Source organism: Macaca nemestrina, chromosome 9 (assembly GCF_043159975.1).
Source record: "Macaca nemestrina isolate mMacNem1 chromosome 9, mMacNem.hap1, whole genome shotgun sequence".
NCBI classification, from domain to species: domain Eukaryota; kingdom Metazoa; phylum Chordata; class Mammalia; order Primates; family Cercopithecidae; genus Macaca; species Macaca nemestrina.
In genome coordinates this window covers 92,516,438-92,534,298 of record NC_092133.1, presented here as the reverse complement: position 1 = coordinate 92,534,298, position 17,861 = coordinate 92,516,438, and the positions used below count along the sequence as shown (strand labels likewise).

At 40.2% G+C, this 17,861-nt stretch overlaps 1 protein-coding gene and 2 long non-coding RNA genes across 3 annotated transcripts in view; 2 read left to right on the top strand and 1 right to left on the bottom strand.

Moving 5' to 3' along the window:
• The window catches only part of LOC105472068 (ankyrin repeat domain-containing protein 30B-like), a 539,363-nt gene that overhangs the window by 236,669 nt on the left and 284,833 nt on the right, over positions 1 to 17,861 (top strand). The window lies entirely within an intron of this gene.
• LOC139356332 (uncharacterized) lies at positions 1,836 to 17,828 on the top strand. Its single transcript, XR_011608030.1, has 4 exons — positions 1,836 to 2,004; positions 3,602 to 3,786; positions 5,655 to 5,796; positions 17,694 to 17,828. It is a non-coding gene; the product is annotated as an uncharacterized lncRNA (long non-coding RNA).
• Positions 10,443 to 14,156, bottom strand: LOC139356333 (uncharacterized). Its single transcript, XR_011608031.1, has 3 exons — positions 13,941 to 14,156; positions 11,099 to 11,369; positions 10,443 to 10,514 (listed from the first exon to the last, which is right to left on the bottom strand). It is a non-coding gene; the product is annotated as an uncharacterized lncRNA (long non-coding RNA).

The following is a 17,861-nucleotide window of genomic DNA, read 5'->3' as shown; positions in this document are numbered from 1 at the left end:
TGCACCTGGCTTTTGTAATTTTCCCTTAGTTGAAAAATGGTCAAACCTTAGAAAAAATTCTTAAAATTAATCAAGCATAGCTGTACTATTTTCTTCTTTACCAACTCTGTAATTGATACACCTTGTCATTATTGGATTCATTTTGAGATCCCCAGAAATGGACTCCTACCATGAGGGAAATCACATGTTGATACTATGGATCTCGGTGATCCAGAGTGTTCTTGATTGTCTTCTTAGAAGAAAGAATTCATCAAAAAGACCAATTAGTAAAGCAGGCAAAAGTTTTATTGGGAGAAGTAAAAGTGAACTCCAAGACAAGAGTGCACTGACCCTGCTGGAAACAGCCCCAGGACATTCTGCATTGTGATCTTCTGTGGTCTTCTTCTCCTTAATTAATCAGTTTTTTTGAGATGGGGTTTCACTCTTGTTGCCCAGGCTGGTGTGCAGTGGCACAATCTTAGCTCATTGCAACCTCTTCCTCCTAGGTTCAAGCAAGTCTCCTGCTTCAGCCTCCCAAGTAGCTAGTATTACAGGCATGTGCCACTACGCCTGGCTAATTTTTTTCTATTTTAGTAGAGACTAGGTTTCACCATGTTGGCCAGGCTGGTTTTGAACTCCTGACCTCTGGTGATCCACCTATGTCGGCCCCAAAAGTGTTGGGATTACAAGTGTGAGCCACCGTGCCTGGCTGGTCTTGCTTCTCCTTATCTGTGCATAATGCACATGTACAGGACCTAGGGATCAATACAAATCCTACCCAATAGTGACATTGCTCATTACTGCCACCCAGAAAGCTCATATAGCAGTCAAATTTGTACTCATTGCACCAGCGCAGCTCTCAGGAATTCTACTTTTGCCTTTTTCCTTCCTTATCAGGATCTAGTTAACCACATTTTGAGTTTGACCATAGAGTGAGTACTGGTCATCTGAAGAGGTGTTCTGGGCTGTTCCTTCCAACATGGATACCTCCTCTCCTGCCTGCTCATATCTGACCAACTGCCTACTCTTACATTTATCCCTCAAGGAGTTGGGACCCAGACATCTTTTGGGAAATGAGATGGGGGGCATTCTGTAGATACTTTCTGCTAAAAAGGGGTGTTGAGGGTCTTCAGGGTCCCTGCCTTCCTTGCTATCATGGTGACAAGGTTTCAGAGATTGTTGTTGTGTCTCTAAAAGTTTGAACCACAGTGTCCAGTGGAGACATGCAGGGATTTGATTGTCCTCGAGGGTAGGAAAGAGGTTGATAAACCTAGTTAGCAGGTTCAAGAAGCAAGGCCGAGAACGGAGAAGAAGGAAGGTAGAGGCCAGGGGTCCCAGGAAGGGCAGGAACTGTGAGAGTCAGAACCAGGAGAGCCAACCCTCAGTAGTCCTTTCCCAAAGGTGAGAGGCCTGGTTTATGAGACCTCGAATGTGCTCCTGAGTCTGCCCTGGTTTCTTAACCCAGATTGACACTTTTCTTCAAGCACAGACAAATTCCTCCCTGAACTTCAGCCAACATGTCAAGAACTCAGCCACTTTTGAGAACTAAAGCTGTGAGACACTTGACTTGCCACTGCAGCTCTGTTACATGTCAGGCAGTGGTTTCTATCTCTTGAGTCAATTCTAGAGACAGGCTGTGGTAGGTTGAGGAATCTGTGCCAATGCTGGCTCTTCCCATCGTGGCATCTGTGGTGATGCCAAGCCTGATGAGAAAGGGAATTAATTGAATTGTTTGGTGGGGGGCCCAGTGTGAGGTCATAAATAAGGGCAAGGGCCGAGAAGCATCACTGGTCACAATGGGGGTGTTAGGAGTGAGGTAAGCCAGAGAGCATGCTCCAGTCCAGTTTGCAGGGAGACAGAGGTGGACCTGTGTCCCACATAGAAAATAAAGTTATGTCATAGGTAGACAAGGATGGATACTGAAGGAGGCAGGTCAATTCCAAACATTGACCAATATCCTTGTTGGCTACCTGAGACGTGATATTCTGTCACTAAAGATTCAGCTGCCAAAGGAGCCAGACATAGGTGACTAATTTGAATAGAAGAATGGTTCTTCTTTCCCAAAGGATCATGTGTCCAGTAATGTCAAGGAGAAGAACCTCCCAAAGGGAGTTAAAGATTTGAAATTTTTCCATGACCCAATACTGGCTTGGTAGGGTAAAGAACCTTACTTGAAATTTGGAGTTTTTAGTTTTTAGAGAAAAAAAGTATGAGAGATATTAATAATGATGATGGCTGTGTTGAAGTGTTCAGGGTTAAGAGAACCCACAAAAGTTCCAGAATCTCTGGTAGTAGTGATGCCTAGGGGTGCCTGGCTGATAAGGGTAATGGGGGAGAATAAGGGGGCCTAAAACAGTGCAAGTGGACTTAATCCAGGCTTGAATGTCCACTTTAACTTGTATTAGGTACCATATAACATCTCTTGGAAGGCTTTGTATACAGGGGTCCCAATGATAGGTGAATTTAAATTGGGCTTGAATAGTTGCCTATGCTCGTATCATGGCTGGGGAGCCTGTTCCTGCCCTGGGTGGAAAGAATTCATTTATAACCTCAGGATGAGGCACAGGAAGATTTGGTGAACTTTAGTAGTTGTTGAGCTACTCGTAGAGTCTTTTGTTGTGGTTGTGGGCTGCTGGGGCCTATGAGGGTGATTTTAGCTAGAAGCATTAGTGAGCATAGAGCACTGGGTTGCATGATCCCAAAGAGAACAGATTAAAGTCAAATCAGGATGTCTCTTGATTATGGAAACAGAAGCTGTTAACTCAGTGAGTATTAGAGAATGCCACCCAGATTATGACTTTGAGATTTAAATCCAGGTAGTACAGAACAGACCTTTTCTTGGAGAGTGTGTTGGTTCACAGTAGCAAAGACATATTAGTAAACCTACAAGGAGTATGATGACTCATTGTATAACAGGCCAAAGCATTACTAATTTACTTATGTTTATTCTTTTGGCTTTGCTTGAAGAGGAGTTTGAGACCCTGGAGGGGACAAGTGGTCCAGGTGTCCAATGGCACCTCTAGGACTTCCTCTTCCAGAGATGCATCATATAGCTTTACCTTGGAATAGTGGATCCACTTGGTCATCCCTGGCACCATAACTGTGATAGGAGTGGAGAGTAAAACAGTGTAAAGACCTCTCCAAATAAGACTCAGTTGAGAGTCTGGAGTTCCATCCTTCCAAATCTTGATGAGAACTTGAGTACAGGTGGATTTAAAATTTGGTCAGAGTTTTCAGGGTGTGAAATATATTTCGGCCTAGTTTTTGAGCCACCAGCTGAAACTGCGAGAAGGAATTAACATAATTAGAATTGGTAAGGTCAGTATCCAATAGGAAATTGAAGAAAGGGTCTTCCACATAATAACTCAAAATAACTGAGTTGTAAGCTAGAGATGGGTATGTTTCTCACCCTTAGTAGAGCAATAGGTAGTTGTTTTGGTTATGGCTTTGAAGTTTCCTGGCATAATTTTTCCAAGATTTGCTTGAGAGATTTGTTAATTCTGTCAACCATTCTGCAGTATTGTGGGTGCCAGGAGGAATTTAGAAAGTAACTGATTCCCAAGGCCTGGGAAACAAGTTGAGTAACCTGTGAAGTGAAGGATGAACTATAATTACTTTGCAGCAACCTGGGGATGCCAAACCAGGGATGACCTCCTTGAGAAGGGCCTATACTACCCCCATTGCTTTTTCCATTCACAAGGAGTAAGCTTATATCCAACCTGTAAATATGTCTACAAAGACCAGAAGATATTTATATCCCTGACAGGCAAGAAGTTGGGTGAAGTCAAGCGGCCAGTCCTCCCCAGGGTAAGTGACCCTCCATTGGACTGGCTGGAAAAGAAAAGGAGGTTTGCTTCCTTGTTTAATGTGCAAAATGTTTAATGTGCACAGGGCACAGGCCCTACAAACTTGTTCTATAGTCTTGGAAATATTTTTTTTCCCAAAAGAACCATTTGCACATTATTGAAAGTTGTTTCTTGCAAAAGTGGCAAGAGTCATGCAAAGCATAGTTAACTGTCCATTGAACATTTTAAGGTAGATGAAGAACTTCTCCCAATTGATACCAGGTTCCAGAGCCTCATGTCCCAGTGCCCATTCCTATTCCTCTGGTGAGAACAAGGAGCTGGTGGCTTTGGATCCTCAGTGGGAGGATTAAAGGAAGCTGAGGATGCTCTGCTGGGAAATTTCCTAAGACATTTATGGGAGAATTATCTGCTGAGGGGTTCATGAGAGCCAAGATGGCAGAGTCCCATCTGCATTTTTGGCAGAGATCCTGGTCTTCTTTTAGAGCCATAATGACCTGGATACAGGGCACCTCTGACCATTTTCCCTGTCACCTGCAAAGTAGGTCCAACTGCAAAATGGTGTTAAAATTAGGGCTACCATTTTCTGGCCAGTCTTCCTAGTCATATAGTTTGCATTGAGGCTATGAAGCATTGCAAAGGAAAACTAATATAGTTTCCTTCAATGTCTGGGGATCAGACTTGTCCTAACTTTTGAGAATGCATCCAAGGGGAAAATCCTACAGTGTGGAGTGTTGAAGGACTCCACACTGTGTGGAGATGGGCAATCTGAAAAACAGAGAGAAGAAAAAACTAGAGGAATGTGAGCATCCTCGCTCTCTGTCCATTCTCATCCATTATAAAAGGGAGAGAGCACCCTTTCCATCCCTTTCCCACACTAGACCAGGTATCCCTAGTCTGTGAAGAGCTTCAGATATTGTGCACCCTTACTATATGCTCCCAACCAAGCAGTGACCTCTTGCCCTCATTTGGTCTGTGGACCCCCTAGGTCCATAGGTCTTGCATCTAATTATAGATGACTCTGCCCAATTATAATTTTGTAGCCTTCAGTGATAATCCTCTGCATACAGGCAAAGCATGTCAAAGACAGTGGGGAGGGCTAGAAGCAAGAGGGAAGTTGATTGTTAAATCCCTGAGAATTCAGTGGTAAGAACATGGAGAGAAAATTGGGTACTAGATACATCCAAGGAGACCCCTAAACCTAGACCATAGCACCTAAAATTTACCTACATTCCATCTGGAGGTGGAATTAGTGCAGAGGAGGTGGTGACAGGGCATGCAAAAAGCCATTCTATTGGGGCCTACCTGGGAAGAGACAGGGCAAAGGAGGTGGCATTGGCTAGCAAGAGAGATGCCATGATGGCACGGGCAGCAGGAGCAACTGTGAAGACAGGGTGGTGAGTCCCCAGAGGTCAGTTGTGAGAATATGGAAGTAATCAGAAGCCTTAGGTTCTCTGTCAAGAAAAAAGCATTCTGTGCTTGGGGAGCTCTGTTGGGCATTAGGTGAAAGTGCTCTAGTTGAACACACAAAGTGGAGATGCTAGGGAGATTGCTCAGCATGCTCAGCATTCTCACAGTCTATGCTGCATAGGAGCAGACATGTGAGAGGAGACAGTGGCGAGCACAGTCCCTACCTCACGACAAGATGCAAGTCACAGCACCAAAAGGTATGGCCAAGCCTGGAGTTCCAGAAAGTGTCCTCAGTTCTTGTCTTTTTGCATGAAAGAATTCAACCAAAAAACCAGTTAGTAAATCCAGCAAAACATTTATTGTGCAAGTAACAGTATGCTTTAAGAGAAGAGTGGGCTGACTTGGCTGGGAACAGCCTCAATACATTCTGCATTTGATCTTTTCTCTCACTTTCTTCTTTAGGTTCCTGCCTTTGTTCTTGCCCAGTTCACACCCAGGCTGGCAGACCCTCCCTTACTCTTGGTTAATGTGCATATGCAGAACCCAGTGATCAAGACAAATTCTACCCAATGATGGCATTGCTCATTACCTCCACCCCAGGAAGGTAGTATAGCATCAAATTTGTACTCATTGTGCCCACACAGCTCTTAAGAATTCCCCTTTTGCCTTTCCCCTTCTTTATCAGATTGTAGTTAACACATTCTGACAGTTCAACCATAGAATGAGTAATTACTGAGCATCTTAAGAGTCGTTCTGCAGTGTTTCTTCCTACATAGCTACCTTTCCTCCTGCCTGTTAATGTCTGACTAACTGGCTACCCTAACAGTTGGATTGAAAAGTTCTTGTTCAGTTGAACCTTGAAAGTTTGAAAGTGTCATGTCCTAGAGAGCTGGGAACCCTGTGCAGTTTTACATGGAATTCTGAGTAGAAAGAACAGAATGTATTCTGTTTGGTCACATTTGCTATTTAACTACTCCTGATATCATTGCCATCTCAGCCATAAATCATTTGAGTGATGGTAAGATAGACATAAGTGAACTTCACTTTAAGAATTCAAATATTGCTTTAAGTATTTAAAAACCACTGTACAATTGCACAGCAACAGGCACATTTTGCAACAATTGAACTGAAATGCTGTAAGTACAACAGCAATTAAGGATGTAATCATGTAAGAAAAAAGAATGAGTTCATGTCCTTTGTTAGGGACTTGGATGCAGCTGGAAACCGTCATTCTCAGCAAACTATGACAAGGACAAAAAAATCAAACACCGCATGTTCTCACTTATAGGTGAGAATTGAACAATGAGAACACTTGGACACAGGAAGGGGAACATCACACACCGGGACTGTTGCGGGGTAGGGGGTGGGGGGAGGGATAGCATTAGGAGATATACTCAATGTAAATGATGAGCTAATGGGTGTAGTACACCAACAAGGCACATGTATGCATATGTAACAAACCTGCACGTTGTGCACATGTACCCTAGAACTTAAAAAAAAAAAAAAAGAAAGTAAGCCAAAGCATCTCCAAGTATAACTTTCGTTGTTAGGCAATATCAGTACATTTCCACAATCTAACTTAAATGCAATTTTTACAGAAATTTAAAATGTGCTGGTATAGTTACACTTGTTGAGTAAAGTTAAAAAATGAATATCTTTTGACAATTAAAACCCCAGGGACTTAAAAAAAAAAAAAAAAAGCTGTAAGATTTGTTTCCTTTCCTTAGAAACACAGATAATTATGACCTTTATTTAAAATGCATGAGTCAGTTAGACAACTCAATATCTTGCCAAAAATATAGAGAGAACTATATCAGAAGTCTGACAACCAAAGAAAAAACAATACTATACCTAACTTTTGACAAGTCGTTCTCCATTCTGATATTTGAAGACAATGAGCTTGAAGTAGGAATCATTAAGGTTTCTCTTGGGATATGTATTCTGTTGAGATGTAAATTATCATTAAGATTTCCATTGCATGGTGACTCTAGGACTGGCCTTGTAGTATGAGAAGTAAATAAAGATCTGCTCCACTCATTTTCTTGAAGAAGTTTGGTACTGACATCTGCAAGAATTTCTTTAGGTCTGTGAAGATTGCAAAAGACAGATACTGAGTATTTTGTTTTTTAACAAATGTGTCTAAATGACTTGCGTTGTTTAAATAGTGACCATGAGTCAATGAAAGATACAACAAACCATGTTTTAACTCTGAAAGTGTATTAGAGCCTATATGCTGTATACAGTTATAATTTTAAAGTTGTTGTAAAGAAGTATATATATTTCTCGAGGATTTCCAACAAGTAAGTAATTCAAACAAAGTAGGGAGGGAAGAGCAAAAGCTATTAATGATGTATGGATTAACAAGTCACACTTGTTGCCTTCTGAAATGGCTCTACTTATAAGATTCTTAAAGATACCATTAGAAATATTTGTGTTTAGCCCAGGCACAGTGTCTCATGGCTGTAATCCCAGCACTTTGGGAGGCAGAGTCAGAGGATCACCAGAGGTGGGGAGATTGACACCAGCTTGATCAACACGGAGAAACCTTGTCTCTACTAAAAATACAAAAATTTGCTGGACTTGGTGGTGCATGCCTGTAATGCCAGCTACTCGGGAGGGTGAGGCAGGAGAAACACTTGAACCCTGGAGGCCGAGGATGCGGTGCGCCAAAATCGCGCTATTGCACTACAGCCTGGGGAACAAGAGCGACATTCTGCCTCAGAAACAAAAACAAACAAACAAACAAAAAGAAATATTTGTGTTTAGGCCGGGGTCGGTGGCTCACACCTGTAATCCTAGCACTTTGGGAAGCCGAGGCTTGCGGATCATTTGAGATCAGGAGTTTGAGACCAGCCTGCCCAACATGGTGAAACCCCGTCTCTACTAAAAATACAAAAATTAGCCGGGCGCGGTGCTGGGTGCCTGTAATTCCAGCACTCAGGAGGTTGAGGCAGGAGAATCGCTTGAACCTGGGAAACGGAGGTTGCAGTGACCCGAGATTGTGCCACTGCACTTGAGGCTGGGTGACAGAGCAGAGCAAGACTCCATCTCCAAAAAAAAAAAAAAAAAAAAAAAAAAAAGGCCAGCAGTGGTGGTGTGGTGGTTGCTCACCCCTGTACCCAGCACTTTGGGAGGCTGAGGACGGCGGATCAGCTGAGTTCAGGAATTGGAGAGCAGCCTGAACCACATGGCAAGAAACCCCATCTCCACTAAAAATACAAAACTTAGCTGGGCGTGGTGGTGGACGCTTGTAATCCCAACTACTTGGGAGGCTGAGGCAAGAGAATTGCTTGAATCTGGGAGGAGAAGTTTGGAGTGAGCCGAGATCCCACCATTGCACTCCAGCCTGGGCGACATAGGGAGATTCCATCTCAAAAAACAAAGAAAGAAAGAAAAGAAAAGAAAAAAATACTTGTGTTTCAAGAGTAACTACATGAAATGTTAAAGATGCTAATTCGCTGGACCAGAGTAACCATTCGACTGTGTATAAATATATTAAAACATCATGTCTTACTCCTTAAATATGGACAGTAAAATAAATAAAATGAAGCTTGTATTTAGTAAACCAGTTACAGCAAACAAAAAAACACACTGTCTCTCAAAGACATTTTCTTTCTTTTCTTTTTTTTTTTTTTTTTTTGAGACGGAGTCTTGCTCTGTTGCCCAGGCTGGAGTGTAGTGGCCAGATCTCGGCTCACTGCAAGCCCCGCCTCCCGGGTTCACGCCATTCTCCTGCCTCAGCCTCCCGAGTAGCTGGGACTACAGGCGCCCGCCACTTCGCCCGGCTAGTTTTTTGTAGTTTTTAGTAGAGACAGGGTTTCACGGGGTTAGCCAGGATGGTCTCGATCTCCTGTCCTCGTGATCCGCCCGTCTCGGCCTCCCAAAGTGCTGGGATTACAGGCTTGAGCCACCGCGCCCGGCCCTCAAAGACATTTTCAAACATTTGTATTGAACACTCTTGTACATTTCACCCATTATCTGAGAAAAACTAAGCATTTGGTACCAAGGAATCATTCAGAACAACAACTCTCAGGGGAGAAGGAGACGGCTGAGATCAAAGAGAACTTAATCATCTCCAAAGGCATTTTGCTCCTAAAATCGTGGCCAAGGCATCAGAAGTAGGGCCTGCCCTTTTGGACTTCCACCCACCGCTTCAGGCTGACCAAGGTGTTATTTTTCACCACTTTATGAATTATATTTCCTTTCAAGCCTGTGTTTACCATTCCCTATTTCACAACTATGCCTTTATGTGGAGTGGAAAAACTGTACAATATACTTTGTTCCAAGGTGACCTCTAAGGATAATACCAAAGATTGCAATCAAGGAAAGTTAATTTACTGAGTGCCAGAATGTGCAAAGGAGGAGAAGTACCTGACCCTTTTTTCAGTTTAAGTTGCAATCTTATCAAAAATAATTAAACTAATTAATATTTCTATATAGAGGAATGCTGACAAACAATTGTATAACAGTATGACTGTCTAAATTATGAAGCTTCAAGATACTTGGCAGAAAAATTAATAGATCAGGTTAACTACATAAGAATATTAAGGGGAAAAGGAACCATATAAAACCAAAAATCAGGCCAGGCATGATGGCTCATGCTTGTAGTCCCAGCACTGTGGGAGGCGAAGGTGGGGAGATCACCTGAGGTCAAGAGTTTGAGACCAGCCTGGCCAACATGATGATACCCCGTCTCTACTACAAATACAAAACTTAGCTGGGCATGGCGAGATCATGAAAGGTCATAGTTGGGAGTCTGAGGCCGGAGAATTGCTAGAACTCCGGAGGCACAGTTGCAGTGAGTCCAGATCATGCCACTAACTGCACTCTAGTTTGGGCAACAGAGTGAGAATCCATCTCAAAGAAACAGAAAACAAAAGAAAAACAAACAAACAAAAACCACCACCAAAAAAAACGGGAGTGGTATGAATTGTCCTAGACTAACATTTTAAAAGTAAGTTCATTTACTAACATCATTTTCCAAAATTGTCTAATCTAGTTAGCTTTTGCTTCCCCCAATCTTATGAATCTGTCTCACTAAAAATTATGCTTTTGAGGCAAATTAATGATCTTCATTTATTTTCTGATTCTGTCTTTGACGTACTTGCTTAATTTATCTGACAGAGATTCTCTAGCTTTTAATTCTTCTAGATGCAGTTTCTTATATGGTTCCCATTCTGCTGTATTATAGTTTGCTTCTGAAGTGTTTGCTTTGTAGAGTTGGAATTCCAGATTTTCAATTATAAGTTCCATCTGACTTTACATGGAAGCAATGTTTTCTTCTGGTAACCACTGTAGCTCTTCTTGAGATGTTTCTTGTGTCTAAAACAAATTAAAAGGGTACATAAAAAATGATAGCCTGAATAACTATTGTATATTTGTTTCTTTTTGTTTTGGGTCAGTGATCTAGAGAGCATTTTTAACTATATGAAAAAAGAATCTCAAGTTTAATATATTTATTGTCAGTATCAGCTAAGTTAATAATTTAATCTGAATTATAAACAAATGAAATCATACTTATGGTAGTACTCATGAAATGTAACACTCCAAAGAATAACAGAATCAGTTTAAATTCTAAAAAGTTGAACAATATAACTTAAGAATATTTTAAGAGTGTAGTATAATTTTTAAATCACATTTTTCTTTCTCTATTAGTCTTGTTTTATGCCAACTGATTTTAGTAATCAAATGATTCACTAATGAGAATCATTATTATGGAAGATCAATTTAGTTACAATAATGGTGGCAAGTGAAATATTTAGAGAGAGAAACAGATATCACCTTCCTTCTAGAAATCTACCAAACAAATTGCTATAAGAGAAGTAGAGGAAACACATACAATGTTTATATCCAAACTATAATTTGCAGTGAAATGAATGAAGGCACATTATGGATAATAAACTAACCTGTAAAAATAGATTGACTTTTTCTAATTGTTCTATTATCTCCTGCCTTGCTCTTCTTCAACCTCCTGTTTATGGTGTTCCAATAGACCACGTTCTAACATATTCATTTCCATGTGACTTTTGAGGTTCACTAGTTCTTCTTCCAACCTCTCCTCATCCATCTGTAGTGTTTCACATTTATTTTGCATCATTTTCATATATAATGCCTGTTGAAGAACTTCAATCTCTCCATCCACATGTCGATCTTCTGAAGATGCAATTTCCACTGCCTCTATAGGATCAAACAATAAGGTTTGGTAATGAAGAAGGAAGACTGAGAATAGTCTAACATAAAAGTAGTAATTTTTAGTTGTAATAAAGTTCAGACACAGAGCCAAACCATATCAAAATGTAAATTACACTTTTAGCTGGGGGACAAGATGGTCAACCAGATGCAGTCAGGAAACACCTCTTCCACAGAGAGAAAACAAAATATTAAGTAAATCGTCTCACTTTGAACAGATCTTTGGGGAAAAAAAGAAACACATGAAGTCAATAGAGCGGCAATACAGACACTGAGTTTGAAGAGGGAGGAAGCTAGGAAGCCAGACGGAGTCACCAGACACCAGGACCAGCTCTTGGGACCTAAGGAAGGAGAGAGTGAAGGAACTATGGGTCACACACGCTTGCCATGGACCTCTAAGATCCTAGCTACAAGAGATCCCATGATCCACACAGACATTTGAACTGGCAGAGGGCACTGCCAGGAGAGTAGGGAGAGGCGGAGCTCAAACATACATGGAGCCCAAAAGGTTTCATGCATGAGGCAGCTGTAGCAAAATACAGGAATAGGCACCCATTCCTCAAGGCTCTCCACCTTTCTCTGCATGACTCTAGTCCCTGCTGACAGCTGGACCAGGAGAGAGCAGGGCTGCCTTTCCTGAGGGTCTGAAGTGCATCTGATCTGTACAGCCCCTTTTCTGCCGGGCCCTTCCCCAGTTGATGCCTGGTTGCTCCCTCAAGGGTGTACACATAGCACAGCCTCCACTGTACCACCTGAGTGTTTTTCTGGCAGACCAAAAGCAGTTTTCCTGCTCCAGCACAGCTTATCCCTGAGGTACAAGAGGATACAGCTACAAGACCTGTCCCAGCTTCCCAGAGTTTGAGCACAGTTAAGGGGTATTGAGCTCATAACTGTGGCCCGAGCTCAAGTTGGGATGGCGCTCCTACTCTCAGAATACTGAGAAGAGTGAGGCACAGGAAAAAACAAATAACTCCATCAAAAAGTGGAGAAAGGATATGAACAGACACTTCTCAAAGGAAGACATTTATGCAGCCAACAGACACATGAAAAAATGCTCATCATCACTTGAATCAGAGAAATGCAAATCAAAACCACAATGAGATATCATCTCACACCAGTTAGAATGGCGATCATTAAAAAGTCAGGAAACAACAGGTGTTGGAGAGAGTGTGTAGAAATAGGAACACTTTTACACTGTTGGTGGGACTGTAAACTGGTTCAACCATTGTAGAAGACAGTGTGGCGATTCCTCAAGGATCTAGAACTAGAAATACCATTTGACCCAGCCATCCCATTACTGGGTATATACTCAAAGGATTATAAATCATGCTGCCATAAAGACACATGCACATGTATGTTTATTACGGCACTATTCACAATAGCAAAGACTGGGAACCAACCCAAATGTCCATCAACGACAGACTGGATTAAGAAAATGTGGCACATATACACCATGGAATACTATGCAGCCATAAAAAAGGATGAGTTTGTGTCCTTTGTAGGGACATGGATGCAGCTGGAAAGCATCATTCTCAGCAAACTATAGCGAGAACAGAAAACCAAACACTGCATGTTCTCACTCATAGGTGGGACTTGAACAATGAGATCACTTGGACACAGAAAGGAAAATATCACACACCAGGGCCTATTGTGGGGTAGGGGGAGGGGAGAAGGATAGCATTAGGAAACATACCTAATGTAAATGACTATTTAATGGGTGCAGCACCCCAACATGGCACATGTATACATATGTAACAAACCTACATGTTGTGCACATGTATCCTAGAACATAAAGTATAATTAAAAAAAAAAACACACACACATCTTGGCTGGAATACCATAAGCAGTGAGTTTTATCTCAACAACAGTAGAAAAGCAAGCAGATACAGAGTAAGCAGGAAAAAAATAGAGAACTTAGAGGACTCCATATGTTAACTCTATAGTTGTGAGTTTTTAAAATAATAACCATTTAAGCCCTAAATTTTCCTGATGTAATTTTGCCTTTTTATTTTAAAATGTCCAAAAGAAGCATCATACTATGTAGCCATGAGGAGTCCAAGAAACCTAGCATATCTGAATGTTTCAGAATCCTATTCTGTTTCTTATTAATATCTAGAGAGCAAAGGAAATTCTATAAATCTTGTAAGAAAATGCCAGGAGGTTAGCCCAGTGTTTTAGATAGTGGCAACTAAGCTAGTGTCACTTTTTAGAAACAAGTAAGGGGGAAACGTCAAACAAATTCAAAGGAGCCCAAGATAAAAACGTTCATATAAAATATAACCTTGCTGTGTAAATCAAACAAAATATAAAACTATGTGTGCAAACTAGAAAATAAATGCTTCACAAACAGAAGGTAAGTTCTGTAGAAACCAAGAGTACACAATCCAGAAAGATGTTTGTCTTTATAGCAGAAAGGACTTACCAGAAATGACAAAAAAGCTTTCATTGTTCTAGGAGCGATATATGGTCTTTTATTAAAGGAGCCTTATTCAAACCAGACCTCAACATACCAAAAATCATGTATCAAATAACTGAGGTTTAAACTGAAAGAAGACTCACCAGGGCAGAAAGGGTGACTTATAGAAGCAGAGCGCTAAAGGGTATAAAGTGAAGACTGCATGCATGCTCCAAGAATCACCAATTCCTTCCAATTGTAAACTTTGCAGGTCCCATTTATGACACCATATGTGTAAACCTAAACAGCAAACAAAGAGTCTCTCAAGTAAAAAATATTTACTTGGAATAAATTATTGTAATGAGAATGTAAATGTCATAGTAAACCATGTGCATATTAATAGAGGTAAAGAAGAACAAAATTTTTAATGTGGAGGATTGCATAGTTGTTTTTGAATTAATTATTCTTGGCTGCAAAGATCAGTAACAAGGGTGATGAGTCTGAGGTTAGACCAGCAGTTTCTGGGCCTGTGTCACTGCAGGTGTCTTTTCTGTGTAAGGCTGCAATGGCCTTTGTGCAAGGTTGCGGTTTTTTAAGTCTTTTCTGATAGTTTTTGTTATCAGACATATAAACATGACAGTCCTCTAGTGATGGCCTTCTTGGGTCTATTTGCCCAGGTTTTCTTTTTTTTTTTTTTTTCTTTTCTTTTTTTTTTTTTTGAGATGGAGTCTCGCTCTGTCGCCCAGGCTGGAGTGCAGTGGCCGGATCTCCGCTCACTGCAAGCTCCGCCTCCCGGGTTTACGCCATTCTCCTGCCTCAGCCTCCGGAGTAGCTGGGACTACAGGCGCCCGCCACCTCGCCTAGCTAGTTTCTTGTATTTTTTTAGTAGAGACGGGGTTTCACTGTGTTAGCCAGGATGGTCTCGATCTCCTGACCTCGTGATCCGCCCGTCTCGGCCGCTCAAAGTGCTGGGATTACAGGCTTGAGCCACCGCGCCCGGCCTGCCCAGGTTTTCTCAGTCTTAGTGAGGCCATTTTGATTCTGATAACTTCCAGAGGGGTAAGGTGTACACGAGAGCAACATACCTTTTGTTTAATTTTGCTGTCAATGTTAAAGTTTTCTAATACAGAGTATATTAAGAAAAAGAAGGAAATATAATTAACCAATATTTATATTTAAATTTAAAGATTACCCTGACCTTTATTGGGAACCTGATAAGATCTGATTTATTTCAGCATGAGTGTGCATAAATTTTACATCAGATAGAGTTTCTGTGCAATGGGAATATTGTAAGATTGTTCATTTTGTTAATTTGATCATTTTAAAACCATATTAAATGAAAATAAAACATATAGAATATTTTAGCTTTAATCCCCATCAGAGACAAACAAAAACATAAACAATGTAATCCATTTAAATTTAGCCATTAATATAAATTGAATTTTATCCTGCTAATAAAACAATAATTTACAATTCAAACTTTATGCATTAAGTCAAAAAATTAAAGAAGGAAAAATTACAACATTAGATCCTAGAATAAAGTATTTGATGATTACACATGCAAAATAGCATAATTTAAAAGTTCTTAGTAAAAAAGGAAAATTCTGCAAATATACTAATCAAGAAAAAACATTAGAAGTATTTCAATAAAGGTAAAGTTAAAAGATGGAGGGGACTGAGTTCTCACAATTCACCACTGTGTGAGATGGCTGAATCGGAACTAAAACAAGGAAGAGAAGAAAAACAGGAAAGAAGCTGATTCAAAGAATCTGAATTGTAGCTGTTCACAGATGACATGGATGTAAACTAGAAAAGGAAGAAAATCTATTTTAACATTCAGAACATGAATTGTTAGAAACACAACATCCAGAAAATTGGGTAAATGCATGGTCAACATACTACTCTTCAGTAGTAATAATGGATGAACAACAGGAGTAACAACAGCATAACACAGATAATCAACGTCTATCTTGATTATCAAATGTACCAAAGTACACATTTACAAGACATGTCTAGGCCTGCAAAAACTCATAAAACTTTACTGAATGACACACACACAAAAAAACATGTTTTAAGACAAATCAAATCCTTGGATCAGAAAAGGTAGTAAAATAAAGATCTTTACGAAACAAATTTAGTGTACTTTAAACCGGAAGTCAACATATTTCAAAAAAAGTCTCTTATGTATTAATCAAGAGACAAAATTATAGTAAAAGGAAACAAAAATGGAGGGCTTGTCAAGTTTGATAGAAACTTATATGTATAATATAGTTTGGCTATGCCCCCACGCAAATCTCACCTTGCATTGTAATAATCCCCATGTGTCATGGGCGAGGCTAGGTAGAGATAATTAAATCATGGGAGTGGTTCCCCTATACTGTTCTCGTGGGAGTGAATAAGTCTCATGAGATCTGACACTTTTATAAATGGGATTCCCCTTGCAAAAGCTCTCTTGCTTGTCATCATATAAGACATGACTTTGCTCCTCATTTGCCTTCAGCCATGATTGCCAGGGCCACCCAGTCATGGGAAACTGTGAGTCAATTAAACCTCTTTCCCTGATAAATTACCCACTCTCGGATATGTCTTTATTAGCAGTGTGAGAACAGACTAATACGATGTATTATCTTAAACTTCTAAATGAATCAAATACAAAACACATACCAAACAATATTGAAATAAAATGACCTTAATACTACTTAAAACAAAATAAACAATGACTCAAAAAATGACCCAAAAATGAAAATAAACTTCACACATAGAATGCCAGGCTTACATATAGTCAAATAAGTAGGAATCCAAAAGAAAACATGTTATTTTCACAACTTAAATGTAATTATCCTGTATGTAAAAGAGTGTGTAATTATCCTGGTATGGTGGCACATGCCTGTGGTTCCAGCTACTCAGGATGCTGAGGTGGGAGAATCACTTGAGCCCAAGAGGTTGAGGCTACAGTGAACTATGTTGATACCACTGTACTCCAGCCTGGGTAACAGAGTGAGACCTTAGATCAAAAAACAAAGAAAATAAAAATAAAAGAGTGTCTTACTAGGTATCGGTTAAAGCAGGAGGTAAAGCACACGTCTTTGGTGGGAGAGACTATCTTTGCAGCTTTGTGGAAGGGGTCTTTCCAGAATGTATCAAAAATTTGGCCCCACACTCACACTTCAAGTTGCCCAACCCAGAAAAAACCTGACGTCTGCCATGACATCATCACGGCCCACAGAATCCACAGTCACATTATTTATAATAGTAAAAATTGTATAGTACCCATATGTCCTAACTAAGAAAATACTCCAAGACAGAGCTTAAAAGCAAATATTTTAATATGTAGTACCATGATGACAGTGGCTCCCGGTTGACACAATGATTGGTAGTGGAGGATGTGACAAGGAAGGGTGTTTTACTCCTTAGTATCAAAGCTGTGTCATTGTTAATAATTTTACCACAAAATAAATATATATATTATTTACAAGAAAAATAATATTTAATAACCAGAATTTTGCTTCAACCTCTGGATGGTTAAGAAAGTTGTCTGCTTCAATGTCTCAGCAGAATTTTAAATTTCTTTAACCTATAACAAAAGATGAATGAGAGTACCTCCATGAACAAGATTTCATTGGAGATGGATGTGCTGTCAATGATTTAAACAACTTGCTAGCATTAGATATTTAGGTTGATTCAACTTTTTTAAAGCAATGATAGAAAAAAACACCCTTTATTACCTAAATGTAGTGGAACCTTTATTTTTCACTAGTATCAGGTTTTGAATATTCTTTTCCATTGTATTTCTAAAATTGTAATTACTAGTTTAAAGTCAAAAGTATACTGATTCACTCGGTTTAGCTTCAAGTTCATTGCAGCATTAGGCAGAGCAGTTTCCTTTTCAAAAATCTTCCTTGTCCTGAATTTTCCAGCTCTTCCTGCCATTAATACAGCACTGAGGTGTGCTGTTTCTTTAATCCTGGACCACAAAGAGCAGACAGTGTATCCAGATGTGGACTCTGAACAATTGCTGCAGCCCAACCCCACTGACCACACAGGATCTGCTCTTCGTTGCCACCGTAGGTCTGGGGTGGAGCCCT